The sequence below is a fragment of the Ambystoma mexicanum genome, chromosome 6p (genome assembly GCF_040938575.1).
Source record: "Ambystoma mexicanum isolate Mex_15411 chromosome 6p, UKY_AmexF1_1, whole genome shotgun sequence".
NCBI lineage: Eukaryota > Metazoa > Chordata > Amphibia > Caudata > Ambystomatidae > Ambystoma > Ambystoma mexicanum.
In genome coordinates, this window is record NC_090935.1 from 48,045,084 (window position 1) to 48,069,668 (window position 24,585).

The 24,585-nt window shown below is 49.7% G+C and overlaps 1 protein-coding gene across 4 annotated transcripts in view; it reads left to right on the forward strand.

The window, feature by feature from the left end:
- The window catches only part of LOC138511193 (zinc finger protein 84-like), a 604,912-nt gene that overhangs the window by 169,490 nt on the left and 410,837 nt on the right, over positions 1–24,585 (forward strand). Inside the window, exons 1-2 of one of the 4 annotated variants that reach the window (XM_069626713.1) lie at positions 12,955–13,212; positions 13,506–13,564. The exons of 1 other annotated variant lie outside the window; for it this stretch is intronic. The gene's annotated coding sequence lies outside the window, so the exon portion shown is untranslated. Of the gene's footprint in view, positions 1–12,954; positions 13,213–13,505; positions 13,565–24,585 lie in introns of those variants that run through there. 2 more of the 4 variants (XM_069626711.1, XM_069626712.1) reach the window with 2 other exon arrangements.

Below are 24,585 nucleotides of genomic sequence, written 5' to 3' on the forward strand. Positions count from 1 at the left end.
TGGCGGTCACATGCCTTCTTAACAACTTTAGGCATTTTTGGGTAGTTGGATGGGTGGGTGATTGGTTGGGACAGGTGTCAGGGTTGGATCTGGTGTTGTTCGGTAGGATGGCAATGGATTGTGTTTTTAAAGATGGCCGACGTGCTGTTTCCCTTTCCGGCGCGATGACGCTATTTCCGGTTCCGCTTTTTACGGCCACCGCAAATTACGGTGGCCGCTAATTACGGTGGCCGCTACTTACGGTGGCAGAAGTGCACCTTGCTCGCCTTACGATGCCGGTAGGGCCCTTTTCCGCCATGGCGTTAATTGCATTATCGCCATGGCGTAATGCTCGTGCGCGATGGGTCGTAATGTGGCGCTCTTTACGCCATCGGCCCACGGCGTAAACGCTCATTACGCCATGGCGGTAATGACGGAAGATTACCGCCTGGGTCGTAATGAGGCCCATAGATCCAAATTCATGAACATATATACAAAAGGTCACCACAAAAAAAAAATAAACAGTGCTTAAACTTTGCACTGTTCAGGTGATGTTTATCATCGACACAATGGTTTTGGATCTATGGGCCTCATTACAACTCAGGCGTTAAGGGTTAACATCACCGTTAACCCTTAACGCCTGATTCTGATTTTAACGCGTGCTTTTAGCAGGCGTTAAAATCCATGGCGCTAACCCGCCATGGTGCTAATTACGCCGCCGTAATTTACGGCGGCGTAATTAGCGCCTTCCACACTCCCATTATGCCCTATGGGGCAAAAATGGGAAATGGGGATTGACCGCCCCACTCACCTTGGAATGGGGCGGTAAATCCGCCATCCACCATGGTGTAAACAGAGTTTACACCATGGTGGTAAAGTTGGTGCACTTAGCACCAAGGTTGTAATGAGGCCCCATGTCTTTTGTTGCAACTGCACCGAGAATAATAGTTTGCTGTTGTCTGTCTGTCCATTGAGATCCTTCCTTGTCTACTGGATCATACCCATTTGTATTGTTTTCCAAATCACCCCTGGGTGCTCTATCACCAGCATGTTCTAGATGTCATTAAAACACATCCATGTGGAAAAAAAATGTATTTTTATATAGTTTATTATTTACAATTATATAGTTTAGGAGCCTGGAGCAGTGTGACCTCTCACCCTGAAATTTTGGTTTTGTAAATTTAAGTATACCCACCTGGGTTTTTCAGGGCTCTGCCAGGTGCCCTAATATTCAAACCTGATACCCACCGGATCCATCAGAATGGCATCCGGGTACATAGTGGTTCCTTTTTGGCTTTGAGGCCAGCCCTCATGTTAGAAAAATAGAGTCAACCTTAGAGCGGTCAATAGAAACAAAAGTAAACCAGAACACCAGATCAAGGGACTCGTAGAAGGAGAGAGTGGAGTATGAGTCCTGCAGTCTCTGGGCTGGTTATATTAAAAGAAGACAAGCCCAAGATTAGTTTATAGAGCAGCAATAACGGAGCCAGTACTTTGGCAACAAAAGATTCAAAACCAGATCAAAGAGCTCACAGTAATAAGAACATCATTGCGAGCCCCACAGTCTCTGGTATGGAAAATTGAAGACAGGCAGAGGTTCTTGCCGGGAAGAGGAGGCACACAGCGTATAAGAGCTCAGAACAAGTAGAACCTCAGCAGCCTATGAGCCTCATTACACAGTAGGCGGTAAGGGTTTACCGGTACCGGTAAGGGCACCGGTACCGGTAAACCCTTACTGCCTTACTACGAGTTCCCTTAGCGGGACCCGACCTTAACAGCTGGTTTTACCAGCCGTTAAAGTAGGGTGCCGCAAAGGGATATTGGTGCTAATTACGGTACCGCAATCTGCGGTACCGTAATTAGCGCCTTCCCCATTCCCATTGAGCCCTATGGGGCAAAAATGGGAATGAGGAAGTGCCTTGGTGAATGGGGAATTACCGCCCCCGCTCACCTTGGAGTAGACACGGTAAAATATCGGCGGCAGCCATGTTGCTAATAGCGCCATGGTTACCGCCTACCGTGTAATGAGGCCCTATGTCTCTTCTTTGTCTCAATTGCCCGTGTGTGTTGTAAATGCACCTCGTAGAATGGATAGTAATGTCAATATTTCATGGCTGTACTTACATATAGGACAGTTAATAAACAAATTTCTGAGCAGGTTAATTGTTGGACTTACTGAATTCCGTCATCCGGCAGTCGTCCAAGCCGAACAGCCAAACAGCATCAGCCCTTATTCCACCAGGGCTTATCGCTGCAAGGGCTGTGGGCTGTCGCTTTAGTGTTCGCATGCTGTAGGCGTGCTCCGTCAGCTGATTCCGAGGATTCCCCAAGATTGTTAAAGGAGCCACACTCCTGCCGCAGCCTCAGAGGAAGCAAAGTAGTAATAATATTTGAATGGCACACAGAATCAGGAAAGTGCCCAGCAAAGAGGCAGCCAAACAGGACCAGCCCTTATTCCACCAGGGCTTATCCTTCTCCTAGTCTACAAAGCTATCAATGCTCTTGCTCCTCAGACCATGGGGGTCATTACGAGTTGGGCGGTAAGGGTTTACCGGCACCAGAAAGGATGCTGGTAATCCCTTACCGTCCTATTCGGAGGTCCCTTAGCGGGTCCCAGCAGGAACAGATGGTCTGACCAGCCGTTCTTTGCGGGACCCGTTAAGGGACCTTGGATCTAATAACGGGCCTGAAATTTGCGGGCCTGTTATTAGTGCCTTCCCCATTCCCATTGAGCCCTATGGGGGCTCAAATGGGAATGGTTTACTGAATGGGGACTTACCAGGTCCGCATAGGTCGGAATGTCCCGGTAAGTCTACATTCTGTGAGACCGGGCCCAGACCCGGGTTTGGAGGCAGCCATGGCGCTAACAGCACCATGGCTACCTCCAAAATCGTAATGACCCCCCTCATGTCTGACTGTGGAGGTCATTACGACCCAGGCGGTAAGTACACCAACTTTACCACCATGGTGTAATCTACGTTTACACCATGGTGGATGGCGGATTTACCGCCCCATTCCAAGGTGAGTGGGGCGGTAAATCCCCATTTCCCATTTACCCTTCCCCATTCCCATTTTTGCCCAATAGGGCATAATGGGAGTGGGGAAGGCGCTAATTACGGCACCGTAAATTACGGTGCCGTAATTAGCACCAAGGCGGTTTAGCACCATGGATTTAAACGCCTGCTAAAAGCAGCCGTTAAAATTGGAATCAGGCGTTAAGGGTTAACGACGGCGTTAACCCTTAACGCCTGGGTCGTAATGACCTTATCTCAGTTTACTCACCATCTCGTTCCTGCCAATCCTCCTCTGCACTCAACCTCACCATTCCATACCTTCCCTGTGCCTCCTCTGACTTCCGCTCTTTATCCCTAATCAACTCACGCCAATGGAATCTGCTGCACATAACAATCAAAGCTAGCCCAAATATCAGCACAAACGTTACTTACTTAATAAAGAGGAATGTCCCCCTACCTCTAACATTCATGCGTTAATACATCACCTTTGTTATGTGGGTCATAGGCAGAGGTATAGGATGTGATGTGGCCAAAGGAGGGAGGAACAGAAATAAAGTTAGTTGTTGTATTACCCTGATACAGTGTGGACGTGTCCTTAATTATGTACACAGTCAAAATTGAGATTATGTGCCAAATATGTACACAGTCAAAATAAAAATGATTGTGAAACTGCTGCAAAAACAGCTGTTAACTTACTTAGCAAAACACAATCACCATATGTTTGCAATGCCTTCCACAGTTAGGTGGTATTTTCAATGAAAAGCTTAAAGAAGACCTTTTGAAAACAATATTTCCACCAATTACAACTGTGAAGAGATGTGTTGAAGTGCCTGAATTGCAGAATGGTCTCAAATCCCGGCTTCTTCACTTAAGCAAAGTGTGTGCTGCCGGGCAAATCCTTTTATCTCGCTATGCTTCATCTGCCAACATTAAAAGGCTGTACAAGGCATAAACCTGCACTGATACTTCAACAACAAAGAACACTCACTCTTGTTATTGCCACATAGGTAAATATTAACAGTGACAATTCATCACTGCTCATGCTCTGTTTAGTAGCCTCTGTCCCCATGTGTCCAATAGTGTCTTCCCATTGAGTAAGCTCTGTTACTATCACGGCCTTCTGACTCATGACTTTCAACTAAGCATGCTCTGTTTACTGCCTTGAGAGGACCAGACCTTTGGAGACAGTGCGCTTCTGGGGGAAAGTGAGGAAAGGAAGAATACCTCTGAGGAGGTGCAGCTGACAGTTTGACTTCTTAGAGACATCAGAGATGGGAGGAGAGCAGGAGAGGGTGGAGTCAAAGATGACCCCAGGTTTCTTAGCCTCACAGGTAGTAGCAGGAAGAGGACCCAGAGTGGGTAGCCAGAAAGAGAGAAGAACGGAGGGAGCTGGTGTTCCAATGAGGAGAATCTCTGTCTCACTGGCATTAAGGCAGAGATCGGCGGTGGCACACCACTCCTGAATTGCAGACAGACAGTCAGAGGAGAGCCAGAAGGGACCCTGAATGAGAGATGAGTGTCATCCGCATAACACTGAAGGTTGGAGCAGAAAGCAGCGATGCGGTGGGCAAGAGGTGCCAAGTATTGTTTGAACAGCCAGGCAGAGCGGTTAGACCACTGGGTAACACCACAGGTAGAGAGAGAGAGATAGTAGAGAGGAAGGACCCCAGTTGGACCTGAGAGGGTCAGTCAGTAAGAAAATAGGTCAACCAGGCCACGGCCTGATCAGTGATACCCAGGTTATCATGGAGGCGCTTGAGCAGGATGGCATGGTTAACCATTTTGAAAACAGGAGAAGGAGGACCGAAGGATGGTTAGAGTCAAGGTTGGAGAGCAGGTCTTCACAGATGTTCAGGAGAGCAGTTTCCGTGCTTATGGCCGCTCTGAAGTCAGACTTGTGGTCATGGAGACAACTAACAAATTCAGTGTGAAGGTTAAGCTGGGAGATGGCCAGATTTTCCAGGAGTTTGCCCAGGAAAGGAGCGATGGAGATCTGGTGATAGTTAGCCGGAGAGAAAGGCTAGGCAGAGTGTTTCTTTAAGAGGGGTGCACAAGGGAGTGATTGGGGGAGGGGAAGGTTCCAGTAGCAAGAGAGTGATTGCAGAAATTGGCCAAAACTGGAGCAAGGGTGTCCATGTGGTCCTTGATGGTTCTGTAGGAACAGGGAAGAACCTGTTTTGATGCGACTTTCATAGATCAGACTTGTCTAGAAGCGTTGTCAGGGTGTCAGCAGTGAACAGGGGAAAGGAAGAGAAGGGAGGAGGAGAGGCGGCCACAATAAGGCTAAGGGCCTCATTAAACGGACGGCGGTAAGGGTTAACGGTCACCGTTAATGGCAACGGTGACCGTTAACCCTTACCGCCGTACTACGAGGTCCCTTTGCGGGTTGGAGGATTTATCGCCTGCTTATTGCAGGCGTTAAAATCCAACCCGCTAAGGGACCTCGGAGCTAATTACGGCACCGCAAAATTGCGGTGCCGTAATTAGCGCCTTCCCCAGTCCCATAGAGCCCTATGGGGCAGAAATGGAAATGGGGAAGGGCAATGGCGGAAAGGGGATTTACCGCCCCTCCAACCTTGGAATGGGGCGGTAAATCCCCTTTCCGCCAAGGCGGTGCCGGTATTTTACCGGCATGAGCCATGGCGCTAATAGCGCCATGGCTCACCGCCTACCGTGTAATGAGGCCCTAAGAGTGGAGGAGGAGGAAGACAAGGAAGAGAGGGTGGACAGGATGTCTTGAGTCTTAGTGATGAAATGAGAAGCCTAGGCCGTACAGAGAGCCTGGAAGGGAACAGGAGAGGTAGAGACTGCAGCAGGATTGGCCAGCTCCTTGCAGATTTTTTAGAGTTTGGCTGAGTCGTTAGATGCCGCAGAGGCGCAGGCTTCAATATGAGCTCTCTTCTTGGTGAGGACAGAGAGTCTGTACTGACTGTGGAGCAGGCAGCAGGCCAGTTTGTTAGAGGGTGCACCTGTTGCCTCCACTTCCTCTCCGCCACCCTGCACTTGCCTTTAAGGGTGATGTGGGTGGCGTTGTTACAGGAGTTGCACTTGGATTTGGGCTTCAAGCGGATCCTCATGAGAGGGGCAAGTACATCAAGAGTGTCAGAGATAGAAAGATGAAGGTTGGAAAGGGCTGTATCAGGGTGTGAGTCAGCCAAAAGTGAAGAAGGAGGTGAGAAAGTAGCAGCAAAAGCCTCCATTGGCACATGCTTCATGGGTCTAATAACCGAGAAGTTAGATGGCAGTGTTGTAGGCTGCTTGGCCTGAGGGGTAGAGAGAGATGGCAGGAAAGGAGAAAGTGATCACTCCAGGAGAGAGGAGTGGTGAGAGGGAGGTCTGAAGAGATCAGAACATCCTGGGTGTGCCGTGCAGAGTGAGTCAGGCCAGAGGGAGAATAGAGAGAGAGAGAGAGAGGGAGTAGCAGAGGTTGCGAAAGAGTACTGCAGAAGGACAAGAAGCAACAAAATGGATGTTAAGGTCACCGAGGAGAGGTTGAGAGGTAGAGACGAGATGGGAGGAGGAGAGATCCGCCCACTCAGAAAGGAAGGAGTCTACCTGGCTTGGCAGCCAGTGTGGCGTTGCCCCGTGAGGGAGACGCGCACGCGGCGACGTGACGTTGCACGTCGCCGCGTGCGTCTTAAATAAACGGGGCGTTCCCGGCCACGTCAGAGCGACCGGGGAGCCCGAAGCACACAGACGTGTCCGGTCTGAGTCTGTGGGTGGAGGGGCTCACGGGCACGCGTGGGGGCACCCAGAGACCCCCAACAGTGGCGACGAGTGTTGGATGCCCGGGCCCGGCGGTGAGAGCGATCCCGGATAATTTTTCTTCGACGACGAAACATCCGCGGATGTTTCGTCTCACGCTGTGGCCGCGGACCATACACGCGGCTGGCGGCCATCTTGCGCACGTGGCTGAGGAACTTCCGAAAGCTCCGGTTTGGAGTCGGAAGGCCATCCAAGCCAAATTTTTGGATTTGCTGACTGCGGGCAGCCTAACCCGCAGGCCCATGCCTGAATTTTGATGTTTTGGCCAATTTTCAGTCTGTAACGTCGTGTGGTAGCTGGAAGATGGACTGAGGTGGCTGGGCCTTCTCAGCCCACTCCATTTTTGAAGCTCAATTTTTGGAACTTTTGGTTCAAGGACCTTCTTCAACCCCTTCATCATCACGTGGGTGATGGCATGCCCGCTCCTGAGATCCACGTTGGAACGAGACGCCTCAAGGTAGCTTCTTTAACCCTTTCATCATCACGAGGGTGGTGGCAGTGTGGGGAGAGGGGCAAGTTGCGGCCCTCAGGACTAGTACGAGGGTGCCTGTGCGCTTGGGCCCAGGAGTGATTTCGGCGCCCTGGAGGGTGCGACTGCCACAGCATCGGAGGATTCGCAGGACGAAAGCCTGGCAGATTTGTTTCAACAGAATCCCCCACAGCCAACCCCACATCCTGCGACGTCTGGGCTGCCTACACCCACGGTTGGTGCCGCTCTTCCCCCGAACCAACCACCACCACCACTGGCCATGGCCCAAGCCAGGGCGCAAGCGGCCTTGCAGCCCATTCCGGAGTTTGACGCTACGGGTCCTCCGTCCGGCCTGGGCCCCCGATGGAGAAGATGGATTGGACGGCTGGACATGTACTTTCGGGCCGCCCAGGTCACGGACAATGACAGCAAGGTGGCTACGATGCTGTATTCGGCCGGAGCAGCTGTACAGGAGATATTTGAGTCGTTAACTCCGGTGGACAACTCCTATGACCAAGCCAAAGCCGCCCTCCTCGCGCATTTCATTCCCCTTGCCAATGTGGACTATGAGAGGTTCGTCATGCTCTCGGCCAGACAAAAGGAGGATGAAACGCTCGACACCTTCTATGGCCGCCTGCGCCGCCTATCCCAAGGGTGTGCGTGGGGGGATGCGGAGGATATGATGAGGACCATGCTAATCCAGGCATGTTCGTCGGGCAAGCTGAGGCGACAGGTCCTGAGAGAGCCCGGACTCACCCTGCCCAGAATCCTGGAGCTCGGGCGGTGCCATGAGGTGGCGGAGGCCCGTGCCAACAAGATGGAGGCCGGATCCCGCGCAGCGAGGCCGGAAGAGGTGTGCGCTGTCTGGCGAGGCGGCAGAGGGGTGCGAAGGCCCGGTGGGGCTCCCAGAGACAGAGCTGGTAAGCCAGTGGAGTCATGCCAGAAGTGCGGCTATGACCTCCCCCACTCGTCTGAGTGCATGGCAATAGGAAAGATCTGCGGACGCTGTGGGGTGCCCGACCACTTCTCGAGGGTGTGCTGGGCGACCCTGCCTGTACTGATTCCGAGGGGACAACCCCGTCTGTGGACCCCTCGCCAAAACCGCCCGCCCAATGTAGCTCAGGTGGAACAGGCGGGAGAGGAGACGCCGGCGGAAGAAGCGGAGGAAGAGGATGAGGAGAATATCTTCTTCGTCTCCAGCATGGAAGTCCTCAAGGGGAGGAGCAGGAGACAGCCGAGATGCGTCGTGGAGGTGAACTGCTCGCCGGTCCCGGTGCTGGTCGACACGGGGGCCTCAGTGAACGTAATGGCGAGAGGACATTATGCCGCGCTCAACCCACCCCAGAGGCTGGCGACGCCGAGAGCCCGCATTTTTGCATTTGGCGGGCGGGAGCCCCTGCCGCTGGACGGTGCGTTTGTCGCCAAGGTGGAGCATGACGGGTCGAAGATCAAGGCCCGCTTCTACGTGACTCCGGTGAGCAGCAACACCCTGTTGAGTTGTGCGGCAGCGGAGGCTCTTGGCATAGTGAGCTTCGCGTACTCAGTCTACTTAGAGGACATCAACGATCTGCTGGACAAATATGCTGACATCTTTAAAGGGATTGGGAGAATGAAGGGTGACCCCTGCGAGGCTCCACATTGATGAGTCGGTGCAGCCCGTGGCTCTGAAACACAGGCGGATCCCGTTTCATCTAAGGGACCAGGTGGACAGGGAACTAGACAACCTGGTGAACCTGGATATAATCGAAAAGGTGGAGGGCCCCACACCATGGGTATCCCCTATCGTAGTGGCGAGGAAACCAAAACAGCCGGACTCCGTCCGGATCTGTGTGGACATGAGGCTGCCCAACAAGGCCATCAGGAGAGAACGACACCTGACCCCGACAATCGATGACATCATTGCTGAAGTGCAGGGGGCCCGGTTCTTCTCTAAGTTGGACTTACGAGCTGGATACCACCAAGTTGTCCTCCACCCAGAGTCCCGATACATTACAACCTTCACTACCCACAGGGGGCTCTACCGATATAAGCGGCTGAGTTTCGGAGTGTCGTCAGCAGCCGAGGTATTTCAGAACTTGATCCGAGGCGCTCTCGCAGATCTGGAGGGCGTCCTAAACATTAGTGACGACATTCTGGTCTTTGCCAGGACGGAACTTGAACATCTGAAACGTCTGGCCAAGACCCTCGAGAGGCTGCAGTCGCTGGGGCTCACTCTCCACAAGGACAAGTGCGAGTTCCTCCGCCCGACCATTGAGTTCTTTGGTTTCATCTTCAAGGAGGGCGGTGTATCTCCGGACCCCAGGAAGGTCCAGGACATCAGGACCGCGCGCCCCCCTGAGTCGGCGTCAGATGTGCGGAGCTTCCTGGCTATGGTAACATACTGTGGGCGCTTCAGCAGGAATCTCGCCTCGAGGTCGGAGCCTCTGAGGGCCCTGACGAAAAAGGATACCACCTGGCAGTGGGGCCCGTTGGAACAGTCGGCGTTCGAGGACATCAAAGGCGCCCTGACAGCAGATGATACCGTGGCTTTTTTTGACCCCGCCCTGGAGTCCGAGATTGTGGTGGACGCCAGCCCGTTTGGCCTCGGTGCTGTGCTCACCCAAGTGGGCAGAGATGGGGGGGTAAGGCCAGTGGCATATGCCAGCAAAGCCCTCTCCGAGACCGAACAGAGATACTCGCAGATCGAACGCGAGGCCCTGGCTGTCTTGTGGGGCTGTCGGCATTTTCGGCTTTATGTGCTGGGGAGACCCGTGACAGTGGTAACGGACCACAAGCCGCTGCTTCCGATCATGGCCGGATCATCTTCAAAACCACCAGCCAGAATCGAGAGGTGGATGTTGGCCCTTCTGGAGTATAGCGTCACCCTGATCTACCGGCCGGGTACCAACAATGCGGCTGACTACCTGTCCAGGCACCCGGTGGGCGGTGGAGGACCCGCACAAGACTCGTGTGCTGAGGAAGCCGATGACCACGTCAGGATGGTGGTAGAGGGTGCCACCCCCAACGCAATGCCGCTACCCGAACTGGAGAGTGCTGCGGCCAACGACGAGTGTTTCCGCATCTTGAGGAGCTCGATGCGGTCGGGGTCCTGGAAGTCCGTGCTGGAATTGGTGGCAGGGCGCACTCAAGAAGCTAAAGTGACCCTCGAGCAACTCTGGAAGGTGAAGGACGAACTGTCCTTCACGGAGTCGGGCCTGCTGCTGCGGGGCGATCGCCTGGTGGTGCCGGGCTCCAAGATCCATGAAGTCATCAACCTGGCACACCAGGGACACCAAGGGGCCGCCAAGACGAAGGCGAGACTGAGGCTGAAGGTGTGGTTTCCCGAGCTGGAAAAAAAAGTGGACGACTTCGTAGCGGCCTGTGTGTGGTGCCAGGCGGCCTCCCCAGTCCAGCGGGAGCCTGAAATCGAAGTAATGCCACGAGGGACCCGGCCGTGGGAGGTCGTACATGTGGACTTCGGATCCACGGCCGTAGGCACTCACTTCCTGGCCATTGTGGATGAATACTCCCGATACCCTGAGGTGGAATTCGTCGCGTCGGTGACATTTGAGCACGTGGTGGGCGCTGTGGAGAAAATCTTTGCCACCCATGGGTTTCCAGTGACTCTGTGCTCAGACAATGGGTCCCCATTCCAGAGCGCTAGGTTCTCGGAATTTCTGGAGAGCTGTGGAGTGGCGCACCGGAAGGTGTCCCCGCTGTGGCCCCGTGCGAACGGGGACGCGGAGAGGCTGATGAGGACATTGAACAAAACATTCCGGATAGCCCAGGGACAGGGCCAGCCCCTCCAGCGGGCGCTTTACCAGTTCTTGAGAGTGTACCGCACCACCCCACACGCCTCAACGGGGGTGGCCCCGGCTGAAGTCCTGTTCCGAAGGTGCCCCCGAGGTTTCCTCCCGGAGGTACATGAAAAGGAACCCGGCGTAATAGATGACCAACGGGTGGAAGCGGAGCGACAGGCAAGGACACATCAAGAGAACATACGGCGGGGTCTTCGTCCGCAGCGGCTGGAACCGGGCGATGAAGTGCTGATCAGGAATCGGCATCCCCACGGAAAACTCTCGCTCCCATATGAACCGGAGCCGCTGGACGTGGTGGCAGTAAAGGGATCGATGGTAACGGCCTCGGACGGGAAGTCGGCTGTCACTCGGAATGTGAGCTTCTTTAAGAAACTGGGGGACTCTCGAGCTGAGCTCCCGCCTGACCCGGATGAGACTGTCCTCCCGGATGAAGATACCCCCCAGGGGAACTCGTGGGGTCGCCAGAACGAGGCACTGGAGCAGCTGGGACTCCTGCGGCTGAGGTAGGCGGGAGGTACCCCCAGAGGGCTGGGCGAGGGAGACCTGCATATCTCGGAGACTATGTGCTGGGGCCGATTGACTGTGTTCCGGAGTAAGGGGAACCGGGAGGCTGACATTAAAGGGGCATGGGCTCTGAGTTTGTAATTGTTATGTTGTGTGCAGTGCAATTTTTGGAAGTGTCTGTTGTTGTTGTTCCTCCCGGAAAATGGAGGAGTGTGGCGTTGCCCCGTGAGGGAGACGTGCACGCGGCGACGTGACGTTGCACGTCGCCGCGTGCGTCTTAAATAAACGGGGCGTTCCCGGCCGCGTCAGAGCGACCGGGGAGCCCGAAGCACACAGACGTGTCCGGTCTGAGTCTGTGGGTGGAGGGGCTCACGGGCACGCGTGGGGGCACCCAGAGACCCCCAACAGCCGGTAGATAGTGTACGTAGTGAGAGAAAGGCCAGGAAAGGGAGGGAGCCTGCAGAGCAGGAGGAGTAGCCCTGCATAGGAATGATAAAAGCAGTCATCCACTCCAGGAAAATCAAGGCTACACCCCCACCAGGACAGTTGTTTCTGTGTGCAGAGAGGATCTTGTAGCTATCGGAAAGGAGAGTGTCAGAGCTGTCCATGAACCACATCTCAGTCAGACCGAATTCTCCTGATTGCTATCTTCCTACTGAGCATGCTCTTTTTAGCACCTGTCCGCCTGACTTGTGTCTCACCACTGAGCAAGGTTGGCTATGGATTGTCCATCATGTGTCTCCCTACTGAGTCCATCATGTGTCTCCCTACTGAGCATGCTCTGTTTACTATCCCTGTTCTCTTGCTTTCTCCCTACTGAGCATGTTCTGTTTACTATACCCTTTTCTTGCTTTCTCCCTACTGAGCATGCTCTTTTTATTATCCCCATTCTCTTGATTTCTCTCTCCCTACTGAGCATGCTGTTTACTAACTCCTTTCTTTCTGGAGGTGTCTTCCTACTGCGCACGCTCTGTACACTATCCCCGTTCATTCTGAAGGTGTCTTCCTACTGCGCATGCTCCGTACACTATCCCCGTTCATTCTGAAGGTGTCTTCCTATTGCGCATGCTCTTTTTACTATCCCCGTTCTTTCTGAAGGTGTCTTCGTACTGCGTATGCTCTGTACACTATCCCCGTTCATTCTGAAGGTGTCTTCCTACTGCGCACGCTCTGTACACTATCCCCGTTCATTCTGAAGGTGTCTTCCTACTGCGCACGCTCCGTACACTATCCCCGTTCATTCTGAACGTGTCTTCCTATTGCGCATGCTCTTTTTACTATCCCCGTTCATTCTGAAGGTGTCTTCCTACTGCGCATGCTCTGTTTACTATCCCCGTTCATTCTGAAGGTGTCTTCCTACTGCGCATGCTCTGTACACTATCCCCGTTCATTCTGAAGGTGTCTTCCTACTGCGCATGCTCTGTTTATTATCCCATTTGCACGTGGCCTGCTGAAGGTATCTCCCCACTGCGCAATGCGCGCACCTCTGCAACCCGGCCTCTGCTGATGACGTATGTTGGGGGGTGCTTCTCTGAGTGGAAGCCATTTGGGGTCGGCCACGTTCCCGTTTATCTCCCTGGGCTCCCACCCCCTTTCCTTCCCATTTAGAGGGTAAACTCCGCATTCCCAAATGGACTATACAGCGCAATCTACACAGGAGTGATAAGGGCGTGCACTGATACAGGTGAGTGATAGGGCTAAACCACTCACTTTTCTAGTGAGAAAGTTCACTTTTGGGGCAATTGGTAAATTGTCTCTTGTCTCTGCTTTTCTTCCGTACCCTGCGCCTCCTCCCCCGCCCCGTTTAATGTCGTCTCCTGTTTATGTGATTGGGGGGCGGGGTTTATGGTGCAGGAGAAGACAGGCAGCTCCCCCTTTTGACCTTTTATATTATATTTTAGTGAATATCCAGTAAAAGTGCATTCCATCTCGTTGTGATCAGTCTTGAGTTAATATCGTGATCTTTGCTTTTTCCAGACCTGAATACACGGTTTCTGAATCTGAGCCAAACATTAAGAAGCCACAGAAAACCCAAGGTAAACTGGGGCAGTGCACGTGCCTCTGAACAGTGGGGGTGCAATAGAACTGTTAAGCTATGTCCTGCAAATGCCTCCATCTGTGCATTCTGATTGGCCTCACTGGGCGAGGGGTTACCCCCGTCAGTCGTTTATTTTGGGGTGTTGTTCATAATGCTCCTGAATGCTGCGTAGCGCAATTGAATTGCTGAGTGGGGGGTGTGCGTGAGTGGGATGGGCCATGGGAATGAAATAGGCACATTGCTTGGCACAAATAGATTCTATTGTCCTTCCCGGGGCACAAGGGTTTGATGTGCATTTGATGTTCATGTTGAAGCCTTTGTGAGGAGGATGTTGCATGACATTGCACACCAGAGTGCACGTTGGTGACAAGTTCACCTTACACCTCTGTCTGTGTGTTGTGTCGTGGGTTTAGTTGTAGAATGGTGAGAGTTCTAGAAAGGACTCTAAAGCAGGAGGCAGTGTTTATGAATTGTGAGGTGTGAAGTTTGAAAGTCTGATGTCCACCAGTCCCCACGTTCACCCGGACGAAGTTTGAATGTCTGCTGGCCACCCTCCCCATGCTCACCCAGGTGGGTGCTCACCACAAGGAGGGGCCTAGGAATGGAGTAGGTGAAAGGGATGCTCCACACACCGACTTGCAACGAGCTTCACCTGTTCATTGGCTCTGACAGCCACTTGACATGGGAAGTCGGGTACTGCTCATCCCCCACCGGGCGAGATACATAACATCCCGTTGCAGCCCACCCCGGCTAAATAACTGAGGCCAGAACAGCTTTTCCTCATTTGTGGCATCACAAGGCCGCAGTTTATTTGAAACATTTACCACTATCACTTCAAACCAAAACAATAATGTCTTCAATACATTATTACAATCCCAGACGGTCGGCGGCACCTTTCTGTTTACACATTCCTTAAAACCCCCACTATTTATTCCTTTATTTCCATTTAGCTCTCTTTTACTTATCCATTCCTTTCCAGCATACTTAGGTCACGCCTCCCAGAGCCTCTTGGTCTGGGCAAAACACATTAGCCGGCGCTGCCGATGGGCTGCAGGGAGTGCTGTTATGCTTTTGTTTTCCACCGGCCCAGGCTGGAAGCTGACGACCACGGGGTGCCCCTCCTCTTCATGCTGTGCGGCCCCCTGCCATGTTAGGCTACCGGGTGGCCATTAACCCTTGGTCCTTTTAAACCTCCCTCAGGGGGTTAGTTTAGGCACTGCTTGATCGCCTGAGTTACTGCCACAGCAAAAAGGGGTGTCTGCCCCTTTACCGCCCCAACTCTTGCCGAAAAGTACCCTACTATTCTAATCCTCTAGGAATCATTTCTGAACACATCAACTTGCAAGCCCACAAATGCCTTGCACAATGCCCACTTCGTGCCGCACATGTCGTGCAGCCGATGCCTTCTGCCAAGTCAGGCCAAGTCATTCCCTCTAGGCGGCTTGTTACTATGTCGAGGGGCATCTTCCTTGATCAATTCCACCCCTGTTTTCTCCAGTTCATCCGCTCTCTTATTATTTGCAGCTTCGCCCGCTTAGGGTGTCCTCTAGGTTCATCCAAAGTAAACCCTCCAGATTCTGACAGGTTAACCCTGTCCTTCTCATAGTACCCCAGTCTTGTGACTGTGTGCGCGGTGCTGTTGGTTGCGAGGTGTGCTTGTCTGTGGTATAATGGAAGGAGGTATGTTGTGACTGCGTGCGGTGCTGTCTGGTTGATAGTGTGCTTGTCTGTGGTATAATGGAAGGAGGTATGTTGTGACTTACTTTCCTGCCTGGTCCCTGTTTCCTGAATGCAAGGTATGATGTCATGAATGGAATGCTAGGAGAGTGACCGGAATGTTGAGTTTGAATGTGATTCCACCCAGGGCAGTTGGAATATGTAGTTTGCAAAGGTAGCGGGCGCCCCTCTCTCGACAGAACAAGGCCTGATAACCTGTTCAGTGGTTATTAACAACTTGAGAGTTCGCAGCCACTGCTTTTACTCACTGTGCCTTTCACAGATGGGAAATATCCATTTGCATATCAGTCTTTGTCCTGCCCAGGGGCAGTCCAGCACCGAAATGCAATGGCAATTCCAACCTGAACGAGAGTACCACCAGCAACCCCATACACGTGTTTCACCCTTGTTGGGGATCATCAGTGAGGTGAAGCTGATGCCTCTCTAAGCACAGTGAGAGGGAGACCACGTCTGGTTGCCCCCAGGAGACCTAGGGTTACCAATCCCAGGTTCCTTGAAATTTAGTTTGCAAAGGTAGCGGGCGCCCCTCTCTCGACAGAACAAGACCTGATAACCTGTTCAGTGGTTATTAACCACTTGAGAGTTCGGAATATGTAGCCTGGGTGGTGGGAGCCAGTGTGCTCCCATCTGTAATTCCCTCACTCCTTGATGTGATAATAGGCACCCATGGTTGTTTGTCAGTGCTCCACCTAGAATTAGTATAGTTTTATTCAATTTCTGTTCTTTGGTCTACCGGACTCATCCTGGATTATATTTCAGATGATTCTGGAGGGCTGGGAAACTTTCAAAATCTCTTTGTGCCGGTGTTCAGCTGGTCGAGTTGTGGGCAGCCTCCTCAGTTAGAGCTTAGCGTTGGAAGCTCAGGGTGTCTGGCCAACACTCAGGGTTTTTTGTTTGCGTGGGAGTTTTTTTACTAAGTGGATTTCCGTGGGGTCAGGGGTGTGTTTGCGTGTGTGTGATGCGCATGTGTCAGGTGAGAATGTGGTAATGGGTATTGTGGTTAAGTGTGCATCTGGCTCATGGGACATCTCGTTGGAATGGTCTGTTATGATGGTTAGTCCTGTTTCTTGTAGTGATGTAGAGGGTCCCGTGCCAGCCCAAATAGGGGCAGTTTGTGCTTGGGGGTGGTAGACCTGAGTTTTGCCAGTGGCAGTGGTGGACGGGAGGTGATGGTGTTTCTTCATGTTGGTTCAGATGGTATGTTTGTTGGCCCAGTATAGGGCAGGTAGTGCTCCAGTGTGGCAGGCTGATGACCCGTCAGTGGCAGTGGTGAGTGGAAGGTGTCTGTGTGATTTGTTGTGATGGTTGTAGCTTGATGAGATGTTGGTGTGGTGCTGCTACCTGTCTGTCAGTTACGCCTGGATGGTCAGTCATCCTCCTGCCGGTTAACCGGATGTGCTTGTTTCAGATGTGCAGGGGCATGGTGTGTGCGCAGTGCTGTCTGGTTGCGAAGGGAGCTTGTCTGTGGTATAATGGAAGGAGGTATGTTGTGACTGCGTGTGGTGCTGTCTGGTTGATAGTGTGCTTGTCTGTGGTATAATGGAAGGAGGTATGTTGTGACTTACTTTCCTGCCTGGTCCCTGTTTCCTGAATGCATCAGGTGTGAATGCAAGGCATGATGTCATGAATGGAATGCCAGGAGAGTGACCGAAATGTAGAGTGGGAAGGCGATCCCACCCAGGGCAGTTGGAAGATGTAGCCTGGGTGGTGGGAGCCAGTGGGCTCCCCTCTGTACTTCCATAACTCCTTAATGTACCTGATGTGCTTGATTGTACTTGCAAGCTGATTAAAGTAACTTGAAGAATCCCTGCGGTCTAGCAGAGTATCATTTACTTGTGAACATGAACATAATTTATGAGTAACCGTCCACCCATGATCATAACACCCAGCCCTCCTAAGATTATCAGCCCAAGCCCCAACGTTGAGAAACCAGCCTCCCGTACAACTTTTTTGCCCTTGGCATGGTCAACTTCTTTCTTGACCTCCCCACTGCTGGGTTTTTACTTAGCCCCTTTACAATCAAGCCTAGGAATCATCTGATATCAACTAGACTTGCAAGCCCCCAGGTCCTTGCCCAATGCCCACAATGTGCAGTGCATTTCGCTCAGCAGTTGCCCTCTGCCCCATTGGGCCAAGTCGTTCCAGCCTAGATGAATTATTACCATGCCAAGGGGGGGCTTCCCCTGTTGTCAATCTCCCCCTCGTTATGTCAGTCCGTCCATCTCATGCCACCCTTATCAAATCAAAGACTGACAATCCCCCTCAACGCTCTCTTCCATCCCATCCTCCTAACATTTGCCCCATTCCGCTGCTCTCACACTGAACGCGAGGCCAATCCCCTACGTTTTCTTTCTGCACCAGAGTCGTGATTCGCCGCTGCTGTCAAGGCCACTAGTAGCTTCTTAACTCTAGCGTTCGTCTTCTCACCCAATGCGTCGTCCTCCGCTGCCGCCATGAAGGCCCCTAGCAGCTTCTTAGCTCTGGCGTTCGTCTTTTCACCCAATGGCTCTGCCCTGCCACCACCGTGAAGGCCCCTAGCGGCTGTGACTTCATGTTTATTTATAGATTGTCCCAAATGCTCGATGTTAATTCATGTATCTGGTTATGCTCCGTGTCATTTTATTTTTTATTATTATTTACTTACTTTGCACACTTGTCTTTGCCCATAACACCGAACCTATTAGAGGGCCATAGCATACCTATGCCCCAACCCATAGCAAGGCTCATGTGGCACCTACTCCAGTATCCCTCAAAACCTGCCCAGTCTTTCTTCTGGCCTTTTGGGTATCAAATTAAAGCCCCTCAATATCCATGATCATGCATACCCGTAACTTCTCATCTTCCAAACAGACTCTCAGATGGCCTTCATACCAAGTCCTATTTTTTTCTTTTTTTATTTGTATCTGGTTTACTATAGAAACCTTTACAATTGAAATATAGAGAAATACATCTTAAAGGTAGATAGAATAGTTAAAATGCATACATTATTATATGATTAGACAGATGAAAGTACCTTCATTTACATAGGCTCCACATAGTCACAAAGTTAAGCATTAGCAAAAGAAATTTAACAATCATTCAAAATATTTTCATACATATTCAAAGATTTAACTGTGATGAATAGAATCTTTGGACTTTTTATTTATAAAACACAAATCTAAAAGCACATATTAATTTCCCCTAAATAAGAAAGAGCCACACATTTCAGACATAAATTTCATCCGTCCAGTGCCTCTAGTTTTTAGCCCTATACTACCGTATTAACTGATATCCCACTCACACTGATGGATAACAAGAAGTCTCAGTGCCGAGAATGGGGCCAATGTATAAATTCAAAGATTTAATAAAACATGCTACAGTTAGGCCCTCTATATTCTTCTGGATCGAGATATATCGAGACCAAATATAAGCATCATCACCCCATATTCCCCACTTTGCAAACTTCTCAAGATAGAGCATTCTTTTTGCCTGTAACTCTGGATACTAAATGCTTGCAAGTTTCTGTTTCCCTGGTTTCTGACAAAATTGACAGAAGGAATTCACATCTACAATCTTCCTTCCTTTCAGAACCTCTCTTGTTGGAGAATATTCCATCTGAGTCTTAAGGAGGAGTGAACAATGATAGCGATTTAGGAACTGTGTCATGATAAAGTAACTTATCCCCCCACTTTTTATGCTCACATTTTAATTCACTGACCGAGGAATATGAATGGAATTTGTCTCTCGTATCAATCCAATCCCTTTCATTCAAACGTTTTTTAACTTTCCCTCCCAATAAAGGATAACAACGTTGTAAACTTCAGCCCTATTTTCCTCAATGTCGTTTTAATGAGAATGTATGCAGCCATGCTGGCAGCAAACACCCACATCTCAAGAGCACTGAAACTCCGCCACGCCCACAACTACAGGACCTAGCACGCCCGACTATCGACTCACTTAATAATTAAGTACCGGCCAATTAATTAAACTCCCTTTAACGGCACAAAATGAAACACTACAAATTAATCACAAGCCCTTAAATGCCTGCCCTACTTACAAGGCACAGCCCATTTACAGGAGCATGTATGTTTATTGTTCTCTACCCACTAGTCTCCCACTCGCCACCATGTTAGTGTGAAACTGAAGTTGCAATGCTGCACAAATGCATGTTGCTTAATACCGTGTTTAACGATGCCCTGATGCTCACCCTATGTGAAATGATCCAACCATCATAATTTGTAACGACTCGCTGCCAGCCTTGCTAAACAGGACAGAAAAATAAATGTCTTAATTCTTTATTAGTAAGTGCCAGGCTATTATGTAAGTCTATGCAAAAAGGACAAGCTTACTCGTCCATGGCACATAAAAGGTTAAGACATCGCCCACCTGTGCAATTTTAGTTTTGATATGAACGCCTGCAGCGCTGACTTGAATCAATAGTTGCCCTTGCGGCCACATTAGCCTTCTTACCCAATATCCCCCACAAAGAATCCAAGGCATTTCACAGCTAATTGAGCCAGCTTACATTTGGATGGATTGGCAATCAAGCCGGACGCTCTGAGGATTCTCATGATAGTAACAAGATGGAAAAGATGGTCTTCCTAAGTTTTACTATAAATGACTGTTGTCCGTGTAAGCCCCACAGAAATCAGAGTAGGCCTGTAATATCCTGCCCATAAGCCGTTGGAAAGTGGTGGAAGCCCAGTGTAAGCCAAAGGGAGGACTTTGAACTGGAATAGTCCGAGGGGCGTTGAGAAAGCTGTCTTTTCCTTATTAGTTCCATGTACTGGGACCTGCCAGTACTCCTTGTTTAAGCCTAGGGTTGATAGGAAGGTGGCATTTCCGAGCTTATCAATAAATTTATTAATGCGTGCCATGGGATAGACATCCAAGTCGGAGATGGCGTTGACCTTTCGGAAGTCGATGCAAAACTTCAGGACGTTGTCAGGTTTTGTGACCAATACAATAGGGGAGGACCATGGTCTTGAAGAGGGTTTTGATAATATTAGCCCTTAGCATTTTGTTCGCTTCCTCAACCACTATCTGTGTACAGGCTTCTGGGAGTCTCTATGATTTTAAATGGACCTTTGGAGTTCTGTTATAATAAGTGTCTTGCACTCTCCCTGGTTTCTCAGAGGATACATTGGGGAATGTTGTGACTATCTTTTAAGTCTTTTTGTTGACTAGATAGATCTTGGGGAATTAATTCAACATTATCTAATTCCCGTGGTACCAAATAAGATAGTATTGTGGCAGTGGCTGCAGAAGGATTTTTCTTCCACTCTTTTAAGAGATTTACGTGGTAGAGATGGGTCTTTTCAGTTTGAGCTATTTTATAGCTACAGGTCCCTGTTCGCTCGAACACTTCATATGGCCCATGCCACCTTGAGACACTGTTCCACTGTTGTCTAGCCACTCTTGGATAGCGCATACTTAGGCTCTCCGGCCCTTTGTAGAACTAGTAAATGGACTCAGATAGGCAAATACACATAACACATGGGCTCTAATGATTATATAAATGGCTCGTTATAGGCCCTTTATTAAGCTACAATAACTATATGTATATATAAATAAGACAAACAACAATATACATTCAGATATCAGAAACATAAAGCTATAACATCACCGTTAACGGGGTAGCAGAAGACACATTCATCTCAGCCCCAACAACACTGCTTATTCCCAGAGCAGGTCGGCAAAGAGAGCACTCGTCTTAATGGGAATATCAGGTGGAGCGTCCTCCCACTCAGCGAGACTGCATCACCCGGGGTCTGGATTCCAACCACTGACCGTGTCAATATCCCTCCTTGCTTTATGGACTACCTTCGGTCCCCGCCGCTCACCGTTGACCACTGCTCCCGGCCGAAGAGCAGCCGCCAAGCATGAAGAGAGAAGAATGGAATCTTCCAAGACCCACTTTCTCTCCTTGCATTCATTCCCAGTGTCCCTTATCACTGCACCTGCAGTGTGATCCAACTCACTTCCCAACTTGTCCTTCAGCGTACAATACCATAACTATTCTCCAAGTAGCTCAACAAATATCTATCTGTGACCTTGCCTCGACTGCAGAAATACATGTTTACTTGCTGAGTCCATGAAAACGTAGGCTCTCATGGGTTTGTTAATTGCGATAATGGAGCCGAGTGTCCAAAAATGGCTGCGATATCGGTGCCATGTTGTTTTAGCTCATTTTTCACAGGACTAATACCTTTTGTCCTATTGAAAAATATCTTAAGTTTACCTTTTTGTCGTAGGTGAACTTCTGTTGTGCTTGGGCATTTTCCATGTGAGTATAGACTAGATTCTGAACAAGTTTCATATGCTCTTGCAATCGGGTAGCTGTTTGTGAGAGGGGACTAGATGTCTCTTCTCTCTCTTCTCAGGTCTCGCAGAGCATATCTAGGATACCTCTTGGCTCTCTGCAATAAAGTAGTTCAAAAGGAGATAATGCGGTGGATGCCTGAGGGGTCTTTCTTACTGCAAGTAGGGCCCAGGTTAATCATGTGAGCACAGTCCTTCTTGTCCTTGTCTACCAATTCTCTTAGAAAGATTTAACAAGACACTTAAGATGATTCTATCAATCTGACCATTTAGGGGTAGTGAACTGTGGTTCTTATGGTGGTAATATCGAATAATTCCTTGACTTCACCCATGAGTTTGCTCATAAAATTGATCCCTGATCTGTTAGAATTTCCTTGGGAAACCAACCCTGGAAAAATATGGTACTAGATTTTTAAAAATCTGTTGGATAGTGTTGTTCCGCATGGAGAATGCCTCTGCGAATCGGGTAGCATAATCACTGATTAAAAGTACATATTTGTTACCCAGTCTATAGGTTTCCAACGGTCCACTGATATCCATCCCAATCCGAGAAAATGGGACTTCTATTATTGGTAAAGGGTTCAGAGGGGCAGGCAAGAGAATACGTGTACTGGTTTTCTGACATATTTCACATGTCTGAATGAAGTTCTTTATATCAGCATGGATACCTGGCCAGTAAAATTTCTCACTGATATGCGCCTGGGTTTTAGTCCGAAGGGTGACCCTGTCAAATGAGAGTGTACAATCTCAGGCACAATTTTACGATGGGTTTTGTGGATTACTAACTGAGATTTACTTAGACCTTCTGTGGGGGTCTCCTTTCTGTACAGTAATCCTTGCTTTAGGAAGAAAAAAGGACACTCCTTCTCTAATCCTTCCGCTTCAGGAATTACCTGCAAGAAAGCCTCTGTGAGTGTTGGATCGTTTTGCTGGGCAAAGGCTAGGTCGGCAAGGATGGTAGGTTCTTCTCCCCCTTTCGTCTCGGTGATAGATGGTTCATCAGCTTCCCCAAAGCCTAAGGACCTCTCTGCTTCTTCAGGTTCACACTCTATAAAATGGAGAACTAGAGCTCTTTCAAGAATTCCCTGTGCAATTTTGTCCCCACAATGTGCTTCAAATGGAAGTTTGCCATGGTTCTGTAGGAGAACCTTCATGTCTCCCCGGAAGTCGGGATCTAAGATGCCCGCTAGGACATCAAGACCGAACTTCTAAGCCTATTGAAATCATTCCTCTTTTCCCTGGAGGGAAAATAGCCTCTCCCCTGCTACAAATAGGAAAGCTTGGATTCTTCCGTGGCAATAGAGGGATCTAAGGCTTTATGACTAAGCTTCTGGAATTTTAGGTTTCCCCAATTTGTCTGAATTGAGTCGTATCCCAACACTAACACCATATGTAAGGCAGGCATGGTATCAAACAGTAAAATGGACACAAGTGATCACTATTCAAGGATGTTTATTGAACTTCAATTGGGTTTGAAAAATGCTGATAATCCTAAATCTAAAGATGGGAGCAAGCTACAACCACCATATAATAATAACACTGTCCTACTCGAGTCTGTCAAAATAAAAAAGGGCCTAAACTAATAAACCTATTGCCAATTCTTGTCTGTAAATACAAAATAGTATGGGAAACAATGGGCCTCATTCCGAGTCGGGTGGTAGGGGATACCGGGCACCGGTAAGGAGACCGGTGCCGGTAATCCCCTACCGCCCGATTCCAAGGTCCCTGTGGTCGGACCAAACGTCCCTTACGGGTCCCTGTAGGGGACCAGAGCGCAAATAACGGGCTTGCCATTCGCGAGCCCGTTATTTGCACCCTCCCCATTCCCATTGAGCCCTATGGGAGCTCAATGGGAATGGGGAATGGTCCGTTCAATGAGGACTTACCGGTCCCGCATAGGTCAGACTACAACGGTAAGTCCCCACTGAACGAGACCGGTGCCGGACCCGTTATTAGAGGCAGTCATAGCGCAAATAGTGTCATGACTACCTCCAATCTCGGAATGTGGCCCAATGCATAAATTAATTTTAAAAAATTGATTAGCATAGTTTGCTAATATTTTTGATTAGCAAACAGACCCATTTGATTAGCAATTTTGTACTAATATTGTTAATGTCACCAGATGTTATTGTACCAAAGACTTAAAAAAAATAGCAACAATACAGCAGTTTGCATACTGCTGAAATAAGACATTAGTTAGAGGAGTCGAGCCTTGCAATTTCTTAAAAATTCACCTAGACCTGCATGTCGGGTAATGGTGCTTGTCACTACAAACCCGCTTTGTTTGGCACACTGCTGCCACCCAGAGGCCAGCCATGCACAGTGAAATGTTTGTTAGACATTTACTGCAAACAATGTAAAGTTACATAAATGTTTCAAACATCTCTTGCAAATGCTACTCACCCCTTCATAAAATGTACTCCACTATGGGAGGATCGCTCCGGGGCAATGCGTTCACCCTGTAAGCAAGACGACGCGGAGCAACACAGGTTCGATCCCTGGGTCTGCGCTTAGAAACCTCTGGGTATTAAGCGCGTTATAAATAACCAATTACAACTATGCGAGTGGGCGAAAAGACTTCGCGAGCCACATCTGAGTGTCTGTAAAATGTAAAAGGTCAGCTGCATGAATGGACACACATAAATAGTTATGATACAAAGGCTCTGAAAACAGTTTGGCCAGCTGTCTCGTGCAGGTGATGATATATAATGCAATCATAAAGCAAAGCAAGCTGCGAGCTCTGGAGGCTAACTACAGTGTTTGGTATTGCAATAGATCTGTAGATGTACAGATTGGATGGAACTGTGGATCACTATTTTGAGTAAGCATCTAGTTCGCTTTGTGTATTCATTATGTAAGAGGAAAGAAAGACTAAGCAGAGTGGATTGCGTAGCTAGCAGAGAACTAGGCAAACTAGATGGAATATTGTAGTTTGTGGTCATCCCAAGTTCAGGGTACCTGGTATAGAGCTACTGGGTGATA